Genomic DNA, 13,306 nt, shown 5'->3' with positions numbered 1-13,306 from the left:
TATCGTTGACAGTCGGTTTGAATCTTTTCAGGACCTATTTTACAGTGAAGCACCTTGGAATTTGCAAAGCAGAAATCCATGATATTAACTTAATTTACTAAGTCGAAATCGGACGAAGATTGATGTTTAAAGGCATTCTTCAGATTTCGCTTAAGAAATTTTTACTAGCAGTTTGCAACTCCATTAATTAAAATGGAAAATAAAAGGTTGTAGTCAGCGGCTACTACCGTGATTAGAACTTTTAGTACAAGCACTGCAACGCACAAAAGAACCTCTGAGCTAACGACACACTGGCGGCCAGAGGCGGACTATAGTCACTGCGATGTTGCCTGAGCCTCAAAACGAAACCTTAAACACACAAACAGAGGAGGTGGAGATTACTGTTTTAACGTCCCGTCGACAACGATGTCATTAGAGACGGAGCACAAGCTCGGATTAGGGAAGGATGGGGAAGGAAATCGGCCGTGCCCTTCCTAAGGAACCATCCCGGCATTTGCCTGAAGCGATTTAGGGAAATCAATGAAAACCTAAATCAGGATGGCCGGGCGCGGGATTGCACCGTCGTCCTCCCGAATGCACACACAAACATGTGTTACTTATGTAAAGAACGCCGTTCTTGGAGTCCATAAATTAAATATACTTTCTAATTGTGTCATCTTGCAGTGGATTATATCGTACGAGTCTTCGATGTGGAAAACGAATGTCAAGTGAATTTAGCGAGGTAACGCCGACCTACACCCGGAAGTAAATGCACTATCAGAGTGTTGACAAATACTTGCTACGACGCTGCCATTTCTCGGCTCTCTGACGAGGCAGCTCTTCAGCGAAATGCTTGCCGTGATTCTCCGATACGGTTCCTCAGAGTGGAGACGCGCGCGCACGTTTGGTTTTTAGGCGGCGTTCTCCCCTGATGGTTTCTGACGTCGCCTTGTGAGCTATGTATACATATGAGACACTCAATTATCATTAATCCAGAATGATACAAGTTTCAGCTTCCGGCGTGGAAGAAGGCTGTTGACGCCGACATTATATCATTTCAACGTAGGGAAAGCAAAACGGATCATTCAATGTTTATCATTCAACATAAAGCATGTGAGATAAATTCCCGTAACGTTCATAATCATCTAAAAATACAAACGAAGTAAAAATACACCGGAAGCTTATTCGAATTGAATATAATGTAAGATACCAAACGCTTTGCACCTCGATGTCGAATTTGTCCACTTGCAATCGTTTCCAGCATGCACATAGAATGTCATGATTACCACGAGAATGAAGAAATATGTTGGTAAGGATGGAAGCAAGAAGAGACGCAGTCAACAAATATTCTATTCCTCATGGCATTCATTTCATTTGACACGTAAGAAGAGGTAAAGCGGGAATTTACTTTCGTTAACACGAAAGATATGCCGCACATATTGATAACGAGGAAGTCTGCGTCTTCATACGTTTCCTCCTTGAAATCTGTATGCTCTATTATAAACTAAGTAGCCCGATCATTGTTTCAGTAATGTTACCCTCTTGTTTGACCCCATAACGATGAAAAGATTCCAAATGCATGTCTCTGCGTGAAAGTAGCTGTTCGATCCCTTCCTGGGTTGTTTTTTGTGTTTTATTGCTTGGAATTCCTGAAGCAGACCACTGTGCCTTCCCCCCTCGTGAGTTAGGTCTCAAAACTAAACCGCTTTGTATCCAATGGCATAATTTATTCATATAGCATCAGCCTAAGACTCTTGCGAGTGAGAGAATGACAATAACAATCGTAACAAGAACAAGCAAATAATGAATGATGTTTATTCCAAAGCAGAACGAGAATGGCTTTAAATATAAAAATCTATATCTATATCCATATCTATTGATCTTTGAGTTGGCACAATGCAAATATATTCTTAGCATTTAGTTACTGAATTTAGTTCTGGAAGTTTGCAGAGAAAAGGAAAAGTCGGTACTTCTCGCTAGTGTAATATAATGTGAACCAGCAACTACCCTTTCCTTAGAACACGACTCAAGCAGGTCCTCAAGTAGGCACTGCTGCATTCTGTTCCCTGACATTGCTCTGATGACGGTTAATGCAGATAGTTCCGATTATGAAATACAAAACGTATTGCAGGTTAGTTCCTAGGATAGTAACATTAAATTTGCGTTGTAGACGGCACATGAACGTGACGACTATCCATATTACTCATCAATATAAAAAGACAATATTTTGGGAATTTAGCAGGATTACTCAAAATGAATTCTGAAATTGGGTGACTGACCGCACAGGTGCTAAACATCGTCAAGAGTATACGATGTCCTAATCGCATTAGGAATATGAAGATCGTCTTCGACAGCTCGCAACTTTCACATTGCTATCTCCACCCTAGACCAGACAGCTCTCGGTGGAGTTGCACTATGTTGCCGATGTTATGGAAGGCCTTCAAACCGACAACAGACAACATATTGAAAGATACAAGCGAATTCTCTTGCAGCGTAAGCTTATTGTAACTAATCTAAAAATTATTGGAGAGGAACATTGTCCTATTCAAAAAAAGTAAAATGTTACACACTGTTGACGTCAAACGGACATTATCTATGTCCTGTCTTGTGTCCTACTCATCTATAATATCAAGTGTACTATGAAAATGATTATATATAATGGATTATAAGGTAATGCATTGATACCAGATGGTGGGGGCCGGCCGATGTGGCCGTGCGGTTCTAGGCGCTTCAGTCTGGAACCGCGTGACCGCTACGGTCGCAGGTTCGAATCCTGCCTCGGGCATGGATGTGTGTGATGTCCTTAGGTTAGTTGGGTTTAAGTAGTTCTAAGTTCTAGGGGACTGATGACCTAAGAAGTTAAGTCCCATAGTGCTCAGAGCCATTTGAACCATTTGAACTATTTAACACAAAATGACATTAAAAATTTAAGTTATTCGCGAGCAGCTAGTTGAGAATATGTATGAACATTAAATGACGCGACGAACCGTCTTGTTCTGCATATGGATTCAAACCCAGCTCATGCAGACTAGGCAAAGATTTCGTGACTGACGGAAACTAACAGTCATTCCTGATTAGGCATACAGAGAGTGATATACCTCGATTTTAGACAGTATCAGTTAGCAAATATCAACTTTAAATTGCATAACGCAAACATTTTTAACAGACGCGAATTCCTACCCAGCATCTATTGTCCCTGTTAACGAACTACGAGAGATGTTAAATATTGCTTCTTCACAAGTAACTTACTTGAAATGCCGTGAGGTAAAGCTGTGTGTTGGACACGGATTCGAACCCGGAACCTAATCGGATTGCTATCGAAGCACAGTCAAATGTGACATATCGGAATTTCGCGGCAGTAACTAGATGTTTTAACTGGAATGACGAGACGAAACATTAATATTTTCCTTCCCAGGACTCCAACCCGGCACCTATCGCTGTTATATTCTAGAGAAAACTAACGTTAAATATGAGTTTGTTGCACCAGCAGTGACATGTGAGCATGTTTGAACTGAAATAATATGACGAAGAGTTCAGCGCTCACTGGGAATAGAGCCCCACACATATCGTTGTTGACTACACACAAAGAGACGTCAGCTACCGAATTTTTCTCCACCAGCTGCTCAGAACAGCATCTTGAACTTACAGTCATCTCGCAAATAGTTCTGTGTCTCACTGGGAGTTAAAAACGTCGGATATCGTTAGTGTTGACAGCGAATGAAAATACATTAAAAATCAAAATTATTATCCACCAGCAGATAGGTGTTCTCATGCTAGAGCTTGATAATATATAATTAAATCTTTAGTGCCGGGCCAGGATTCGATCCCATTCACGCATAATATGTGAAGGTGTCGAGGAATCTGCAGTTTTGAACAAACAACAAATTGTAGCCGAGCTGTATTGCCACGAAGGGATCAAATTCCGCGTCAAGGGCGGTCTGAGTTGCATTCCCAGTTCCGAACCAATTTTATCGACATACAGAAGCTCAAATAAAAGATGGAATAAGTGTCCTGTGACCATACATAGCGTTTTTGTCGTCACTTGAAATAAATAACTAGTATAAGAAAGGTTACTGGTGATAGAGTTTCTACATGTCGCCACTCCAGACTTTATTGTGGTTCAGCCTACTGTCTACTTGGTAAAGAAGGAATATCATCTTTAATGTGAATTTTCAGACCACGCAGCCATTATATCTCCTTCACTTGGTGTAGCCAGGAGAGAATGGAATCTGTCTCTTCCTATCTAAAATCATTGACTGAAGTGGAAATCGAATCCAGACCATAGGTATAACAGCCTACCATCCGTCCAACAGACCACGAAATCCTCTTCTCTGCGAATCATTTTTCTATCGTAACGCAGTTGCGCCACACTGGATGAGAATTCTGACACACAGGCTCCCTGTAGTAATTTGCAGCATGTTCAGTAAATTCATTTACTTGGTTGACCGAATCACCATGAACTAGCTGCCTCGGCTACCCAGTGCATACATTCGACTATTTTGTAATTACAGAAATAAAATCACGTTACTGCCACCTACACACAACTGCCAACATTGTAGGATGCAGAAGTTTAAATAGGAAGTGTTCCTTTCCACTTGAGCTATTCTATTGCGCTATCTGTTACTAGAAAACGTCGTTCAGTCCAAAAAAAAGCTGTAACTGTTTGTCTCTCAGAAGTCAAGACCTGGCCATATGCATAATCTCACAGTGCTGTGGAATCCAAAAGTTCTGGAGGAATAGTTGCCGAGCTCTGGAGCTGTTGTAGCTACGTGTCAGCTTGTAGCATAGATAAGATGTCGCGATTTCGAATACATTCAGTGCTACATTTTTTAAAACGCAATTCTGCTCTCTGCTGAAGTTATCAATCTAATGTAACTTTGAACATAATTCCCTTCACTTCTCAACCCAAAGTAGTCGCATGTGGAAAAAGGACTAACTACTGTGACATTTTGTTCTATTCAGGTTTAATAGACAGCAGGCAGCAGATGCATCTCGAAGATGTGCAGGGAGAGCGCATCGTGCCATAATATGTCAGAAAAGTATTTTCTACATTAGCCGTCGTGTGGTAGTGATATTTTATTCTTCTTCAAACTTTGATTGGCAGCTTTAACTCAGAACAAATTTTCTACATGCATGTAATCAATAAACTGCATGTGCATTGTCAGACTGTCATAGGTAACATCAGAGAATTCGCATATATCGTTGATGATTAATTTCTCTCTCATGTTTACTATTGTTTTAACAACACTAAAGGAAACCTTACGAAAATTGTGCACTGTATTATAAGAAATGAAATAAAACTAACCATGATAACCTTACGACGAAAGTATCTGTACACAAGCATGCCTCTATCGACACGAATTAGTAAAATACTACTCACTTAGATTTTGATTGGGTCTGTGTTTAATTGGTATGCTGTGTCATACTCAAGAGGTATGCAAATGTGGCATTTCATAAATATAGTTACGTATTCCTAGAAACCCAAAATTCGCTTGTCAGCAGCGGATTGGGGCGTTACCTGTTGTGCAGCATTGTAAGTTTTTCAACATTGCACTATGAGCTGAAAGCATTTTCTTGCGATTTCCTTACTGATGTTTGATCTGACTGCTTGTAGCTCTTTCACAGAAGGGATAAAAACGTTTCAGTCAGTGAGACTGGAACTTCGAACCGTAACAGACGCTGTTTCACAGGTCAGCACGTTACCACAGAGCTGGCGAGGAGGTATGTGTCTCAGCTTCCTATTACGACGGCAATAGTAACTAGAACTCGTAAACCGCTATTTAAAGGTCGAGATTAGTTGCGATTTCCACCTGCAACGACTTTCCTGGGCAGAAAACCGTAAATTTTCAATCTTTTGTTACTCTTCAAGCTATAATAACTCAGATTATTCAATGGAAATGACAGGTAAAATCAAGTGAACTTTGAGGCTTAATTCCGTGCACACCAGGAAGTAACTCGTCGATCACAGAGTTGCCAAACATACGTTGCCTTGTTGCCAAATCTCAGTTACAGTACCAGCAGGAAGAAGACGAACCGATGTGATCCTACAGCGGTCTGGGAAGTGACCATAGCTGGTGTCTCCAAGTCGCGGCTGCTACGGCCTGGAATACGTAATGCGTCTGATTCGCTTTCTGTAACTAGGTTTAGGGACTGGAGCGTAGTTACTAATAATACTCAGAACTGACTGCAAACTGAGCATCATAAATCAGTAGCTCTCATTGTTGTTTTTATATTTCTTTCGTAAGTGCACTCAAAACTAAGAAAGTCATTCACAGGCGTTTTCGTGCCTCGCCGATAGTCGAGCACAACATACAAATAAAAATAAAAAAAGAATGTGTGTGTGTGTGTGTGTGTGTGTGTGTGTGAGAGAGAGAGAGAGAGAGAGAGAGAGAGAGAGAGAGGAATGAAAAGCAATGAGAGAGAGTGTAAAAAATTGTTGTAAAGAAATTGAATCATGGTATTTAAAGAAATCTTTCATTAAAATGACACGTTCCACATCATTACGAAATGTCGTATTCATGATCTATGGAACAAGAGTTAATCTAATGTAATCTAATCTAATCTAATCACATCATATTGATAATTAGCCATGAAGAGTCATGAATTACCGAAAGTTTTGCCAATACCAGTAACCAAATCTAAACTTGAAAATAAAAGACGACAATTTTTGTAATAAACCGTGACTCCTATCAAGACCCTTTCATCCCTGTTATCTAACCACGAAAGATGTCTGATATACCTCCATTCTGAAGTAACAAAGTGTGCATGCATTTAAAGATGAAGTGCATGATGTGAAGTTCTGTGACGAAGATACGAACCCAACACGTAATCCGATTGTTAACTAAGAAAAATCAAATGTTACGTATCGGTTTTTCTTACGAGCCGCTAGGTGTCTGAATCTAAAATAAGGATACAATCTTTTGTGCCTAAGCGACAATCGAACTGCACACCTACCGTGCATCCACGAATATAGCTTCAGTATCAGTTGCTTACTCATGAACAGTAAGATGTGTGCGTGTTTGACCAGAAATAACGACACCTGTTGCGATTGTTGGCAACACATGAACAGACATTGAAATTGCGCGTTAATTTTCACTAGCAGGTGGGTGTGCACTTGATAAAGCTAGAAATGAAATTATGAATATTTTTGTACTGGATCAGGTTTCAGACCCACATACTTACCTTTGGAGGAGACCTAGAGAAGATTGCAGTCTTATGAAAGGAACGAAATGACTGAACTATACTGTTCCGAGAGATTCAGATCCTCGAAAGAGGAGATACGAATTCGAATCACAGTCCAGCACCAAATTTTTAAACGTCTCTAGTTCAATCAAATACAAGTAAAATAAGAGCCCTGTCCCTTTAAATGGCTATCGGTTCATCAAATAAACTAAACTTTTCTAATGTAAGTAAGCTTACTGGCGACTGTATTTCTTTTTACCATGACTTCCGCTGTGTCATTTCCCAACGTAAACCGGCTCTGCCCAGTTGGTAAAAAAGGAAAGTGATGTTTAATGCGGATTCTGGATTATAACGTCTTTCTCTTGAGGTTACCAGAGGTAAAATAAATATTTTTGTGCCTCTTAAAAGTAAATGCCTGAACCCACGCACTGCACCTGTGATAGCTCGTTCCACCAGACCATTGTGGCCACATTACCCAGCCCCAGGAGTGCTCTGTAACGGATGATGTGCTTAGCTTACAAAATTAGTCACGGTGGAAAAAATGCGAGTCTATTAAATGGTCAAGTAGAAGCAAGCTTCTGACGCAGAGATTATGCTATTCTCATGTCAGCAGGATGTAAAGACTCTTCTAGGCATCATAGGCTGGATGTGAAGCCATTTTGATTTTTCACAAATTCAGCAAATTTCTTAGTTCGAGAAAATCCACTGTGAAGTGTGAAGTTGCCGGATAATTCGATTATTACTGTTATTATTAATATCATTTTATTCATACCGCTGATGGAACACGACCGTAGTCTTGAGGTAAAACGCGAGACCAGCTAATATGACGTCTGGCGACCGAAAGCACATATCGATAACATTTTTATCGCCCTTTTCCTCTCGGTGCTGAAGCTATGAGTGTAATTCAAGCGAATATCAGTATCATATTAGCTGGTCTCGCGTTTAACCTCAAGACTACGGTCGTAGTCAAGAGTAATGTACTAAGACTGGTGTCAAGACTTCCTCTGGGAAGTGCCGCAGTCTACATGTTGCTAGATCGAGCATATTGCCAGACATAGAATTCTGAGAGGAGCATGACTGTATTGTCCACCTTACGTGAACGACTCGGCGGTCAATTTTTTGGTCTGAGACTGTATCTACAACACATATTGCACGCTTAAGACCCAGAAGAATTAAAAAAAAAAGTAGTTTATGAGAGCAACGTTAACCATAGCGTTCGAAGTATTCATAGTATTGTATACGTGTGTGTAAACGCCTTCCGATGACCACTCAAGAAAGACAAGGATACACAGTCTAGCTTCAATATTATAAATACGCCTCAGTTTGTGGATGAACTCAGACTTAGGTTGATAATAATATTGAAAATATAGCAGCACTGTACCCATTGGTGTTAAACTCGTTTTCAACCAATGATTCCCACAGCTACAGGGATACTACTTGTGATACCTCTTAGACAAAATACTTAAGCAGTGTTATCAGACGAAAAGATCAACCTGACACAAACTGTGGGAAGTTTGTTTTACAACCTTCGTACCTGGATATTCAGCTTTTTCCTATTTGAGATATCTGTGAACGTTGCTGCTTAAGACGATTTAAGCAGAAACTAAATTCCCTCAGCTTCGACAATGTTTAAAGAAATCGTCTTATCGGCACTAAATCGTGGTTTGTGAATTGTTTACCGGCCGTACTCTTCCGTATTTTGCCGGTTGGAAGGCGAAAGCTTACTGACAAATTTCACACAGAAATTACTGTTACAGTGTACTTATGGAGCCAAATGAGTCAATTGCGTATTTTGCGGTGAGAAAGAGCACTGGCAAACAGTCTTCGCTACATTAGGTTATTTAAACTGGTGTCACTCTGAGCTAGAATTTATGGTCAGCGACTAAGTGAAAAGTCAACGTTTCGGATGCGAGTTTTGCGACTGTGAAATACTTTTATACATTATAGAAGCGAATATTAAATTTGCACTAATATTGCGAAAATTTTGTACTTGGACAGCTTAGAATGATAATACTTCTGTTTATTGCAAAGGGAAACAATAGATTTTCTAAAACACTGTCTGTCATACACTACTTGAAACAGGTCATGTCGACCAAATCATGTGGAAGAACTAACAGCAACGTATATCGGAAGGCAGGAAGATCTCTTGCCTTTTGGTTTGTCAGTACTCGATAGCCATTTCTAGGCGAAAGTAAATGAAGAAAGGCAGTGCGTTTTTGTTACCAAGTAACGTCTTCGTCAATTACTTTAGTTTTAATGTAATCTACGAGTAATTGCTGGTGTTTGATATTAACATGAAAAGGATTCCGTAGACAGGGAAAGAACCTGTTCTTGGGAAACTACTTCTATAGTGATGTTCAAGCAGTTGTGTTACAGCAGCAGTATGAATAAAATGATATTAATAATAACAGTAATAATCGAATTATCCGGCAACTTCACACTTCACAGTGGATTTTCTCGAACTAAGAAATTTGCTGAATTTGTGAAAAATCAAAATGGCTTCACATCCAGCCTATGATGGCTAGAAGAGTCTTTACATCCTGCTGACATGAGAATAGCATAATCTCTGCGTCAGAAGCTTGCTTCTACTTGACCATTTAATAGACTCGCATTTTTTCCACCGTGACTAATTTTGTAAGCTAAGCACATCATCCGTTACAGAACACTCCTGGGGCTGGGTAATGTGGCCACAATGGTCTGGTGGAACGAGCTATCACAGGTGCAGTGCGTGGGTTCAGGCATTTACTTTTAAGAGGCACAAAAAGATTTATTTTACCTCTGGTAACCTCAAGAGAAAGACGTTATAATCCAGAATCCGCATTAAACATCACTTTCCTTCATTACCAACTGGACAGAGCCGGTTTACGTTGGGAAATGACACAGCGGAAGTCATGGTAAAAAGAAATACAGTCGCCAGTAAGCTTACTTACATTAGAAAAGTTTAGTTTATTTGATGAACCGATAGCCATTTAAAGGGACAGGGCTCTTATTTTACTTGTATTTGATTGAACTAGAGACGTTTAAAAATTTGGTGCTGGACTGTGATTCGAATTCGTATCTCCTCTTTCGAGGATCTGAATCTCTCGGAACAGTATAGTTCAGTCATTTCGTTCCTTTCATAAGACTGCAATCTTCTCTAGGTCTCCTCCAAAGGTAAGTATGTGGGTCTGAAACCTGATCCAGTACAAAAATATTCATAATTTCATTTCTAGCTTTATCAAGTGCACACCCACCTGCTAGTGAAAATTAACGCGCAATTTCAATGTCTGTTCATGTGTTGCCAACAATCGCAACAGGTGTCGTTATTTCTGGTCAAACACGCACACATCTTACTGTTCATGAGTAAGCAACTGATACTGAAGCTATATTCGTGGATGCACGGTAGGTGTGCAGTTCGATTGTCGCTTAGGCACAAAAGATTGTATCCTTATTTTAGATTCAGACACCTAGCGGCTCGTAAGAAAAACCGATACGTAACATTTGATTTTTCTTAGTTAACAATCGGATTACGTGTTGGGTTCGTATCTTCGTCACAGAACTTCACATCATGCACTTCATCTTTAAATGCATGCACACTTTGTTACTTCAGAATGGAGGTATATCAGACATCTTTCGTGGTTAGATAACAGGGATGAAAGGGTCTTGATAGGAGTCACGGTTTATTACAAAAATTGTCGTCTTTTATTTTCAAGTTTAGATTTGGTTACTGGTATTGGCAAAACTTTCGGTAATTCATGACTCTTCATGGCTAATCATCAATATGATGTGATTAGATTAGATTAGATTACATTAGATTAACTCTTGTTCCATAGATCATGAATACGACATTTCGTAATGATGTGGAACGTGTCATTTTAATGAAAGATTTCTTTAAATACCATGATTCAATTTCTTTACAACAATTTTTTACACTCTCTCTCATTGCTTTTCATTCCTCTCTCTCTCTCTCTCTCTCTCTCTCTCTCTCTCTCTCACACACACACACACACACACACACACACATTCTTTTTTTATTTTTATTTGTATGTTGTGCTCGACTATCGGCGAGGCACGAAAACGCCTGTGAATGACTTTCTTAGTTTTGAGTGCACTTACGAAAGAAATATAAAAACAACAATGAGAGCTACTGATTTATGATGCTCAGTTTGCAGTCAGTTCTGAGTATTATTAGTAACTACGCTCCAGTCCCTAAACCTAGTTACAGAAAGCGAATCAGACGCATTACGTATTCCAGGCCGTAGCAGCCGCGACTTGGAGACACCAGCTATGGTCACTTCCCAGACCGCTGTAGGATCACATCGGTTCGTCTTCTTCCTGCTGGTACTGTAACTGAGATTTGGCAACAAGGCAACGTATGTTTGGCAACTCTGTGATCGACGAGTTACTTCCTGGTGTGCACGGAATTAAGCCTCAAAGTTCACTTGATTTTACCTGTCATTTCCATTGAATAATCTGAGTTATTATAGCTTGAAGAGTAACAAAAGATTGAAAATTTACGGTTTTCTGCCCAGGAAAGTCGTTGCAGGTGGAAATCGCAACTAATCTCGACCTTTAAATAGCGGTTTACGAGTTCTAGTTACTATTGCCGTCGTAATAGGAAGCTGAGACACATACCTCCTCGCCAGCTCTGTGGTAACGTGCTGACCTGTGAAACAGCGTCTGTTACGGTTCGAAGTTCCAGTCTCACTGACTGAAACGTTTTTATCCCTTCTGTGAAAGAGCTACAAGCAGTCAGATCAAACATCAGTAAGGAAATCGCAAGAAAATGCTTTCAGCTCATAGTGCAATGTTGAAAAACTTACAATGCTGCACAACAGGTAACGCCCCAATCCGCTGCTGACAAGCGAATTTTGGGTTTCTAGGAATACGTAACTATATTTATGAAATGCCACATTTGCATACCTCTTGAGTATGACACAGCATACCAATTAAACACAGACCCAATCAAAATCTAAGTGAGTAGTATTTTACTAATTCGTGTCGATAGAGGCATGCTTGTGTACAGATACTTTCGTCGTAAGGTTATCATGGTTAGTTTTATTTCATTTCTTATAATACAGTGCACAATTTTCGTAAGGTTTCCTTTAGTGTTGTTAAAACAATAGTAAACATGAGAGAGAAATTAATCATCAACGATATATGCGAATTCTCTGATGTTACCTATGACAGTCTGACAATGCACATGCAGTTTATTGATTACATGCATGTAGAAAATTTGTTCTGAGTTAAAGCTGCCAATCAAAGTTTGAAGAAGAATAAAATATCACTACCACACGACGGCTAATGTAGAAAATACTTTTCTGACATATTATGGCACGATGCGCTCTCCCTGCACATCTTCGAGATGCATCTGCTGCCTGCTGTCTATTAAACCTGAATAGAACAAAATGTCACAGTAGTTAGTCCTTTTTCCACATGCGACTACTTTGGGTTGAGAAGTGAAGGGAATTATGTTCAAAGTTACATTAGATTGATAACTTCAGCAGAGAGCAGAATTGCGTTTTAAAAAATGTAGCACTGAATGTATTCGAAATCGCGACATCTTATCTATGCTACAAGCTGACACGTAGCTACAACAGCTCCAGAGCTCGGCAACTATTCCTCCAGAACTTTTGGATTCCACAGCACTGTGAGATTATGCATATGGCCAGGTCTTGACTTCTGAGAGACAAACAGTTACAGCTTTTTTTTGGACTGAACGACGTTTTCTAGTAACAGATAGCGCAATAGAATAGCTCAAGTGGAAAGGAACACTTCCTATTTAAACTTCTGCATCCTACAATGTTGGCAGTTGTGTGTAGGTGGCAGTAACGTGATTTTATTTCTGTAATTACAAAATAGTCGAATGTATGCACTGGGTAGCCGAGGCAGCTAGTTCATGGTGATTCGGTCAACCAAGTAAATGAATTTACTGAACATGCTGCAAATTACTACAGGGAGCCTGTGTGTCAGAATTCTCATCCAGTGTGGCGCAACTGCGTTACGATAGAAAAATGATTCGCAGAGAAGAGGATTTCGTGGTCTGTTGGACGGATGGTAGGCTGTTATACCTATGGTCTGGATTCGATTTCCACTTCAGTCAATGATTTTAGATAGGAAGAGACAGATTCCATTCTCTCCTGGCTACACCAAGTGAAGGAGATAT

The sequence above is a fragment of the Schistocerca cancellata genome, chromosome 8 (genome assembly GCF_023864275.1).
Source record: "Schistocerca cancellata isolate TAMUIC-IGC-003103 chromosome 8, iqSchCanc2.1, whole genome shotgun sequence".
Taxonomy (NCBI): Eukaryota; Metazoa; Arthropoda; class Insecta; order Orthoptera; family Acrididae; genus Schistocerca; species Schistocerca cancellata.
The sequence above is the reverse complement of the archived record's forward strand: the minus strand, read 5'-3'. Positions refer to the sequence as shown.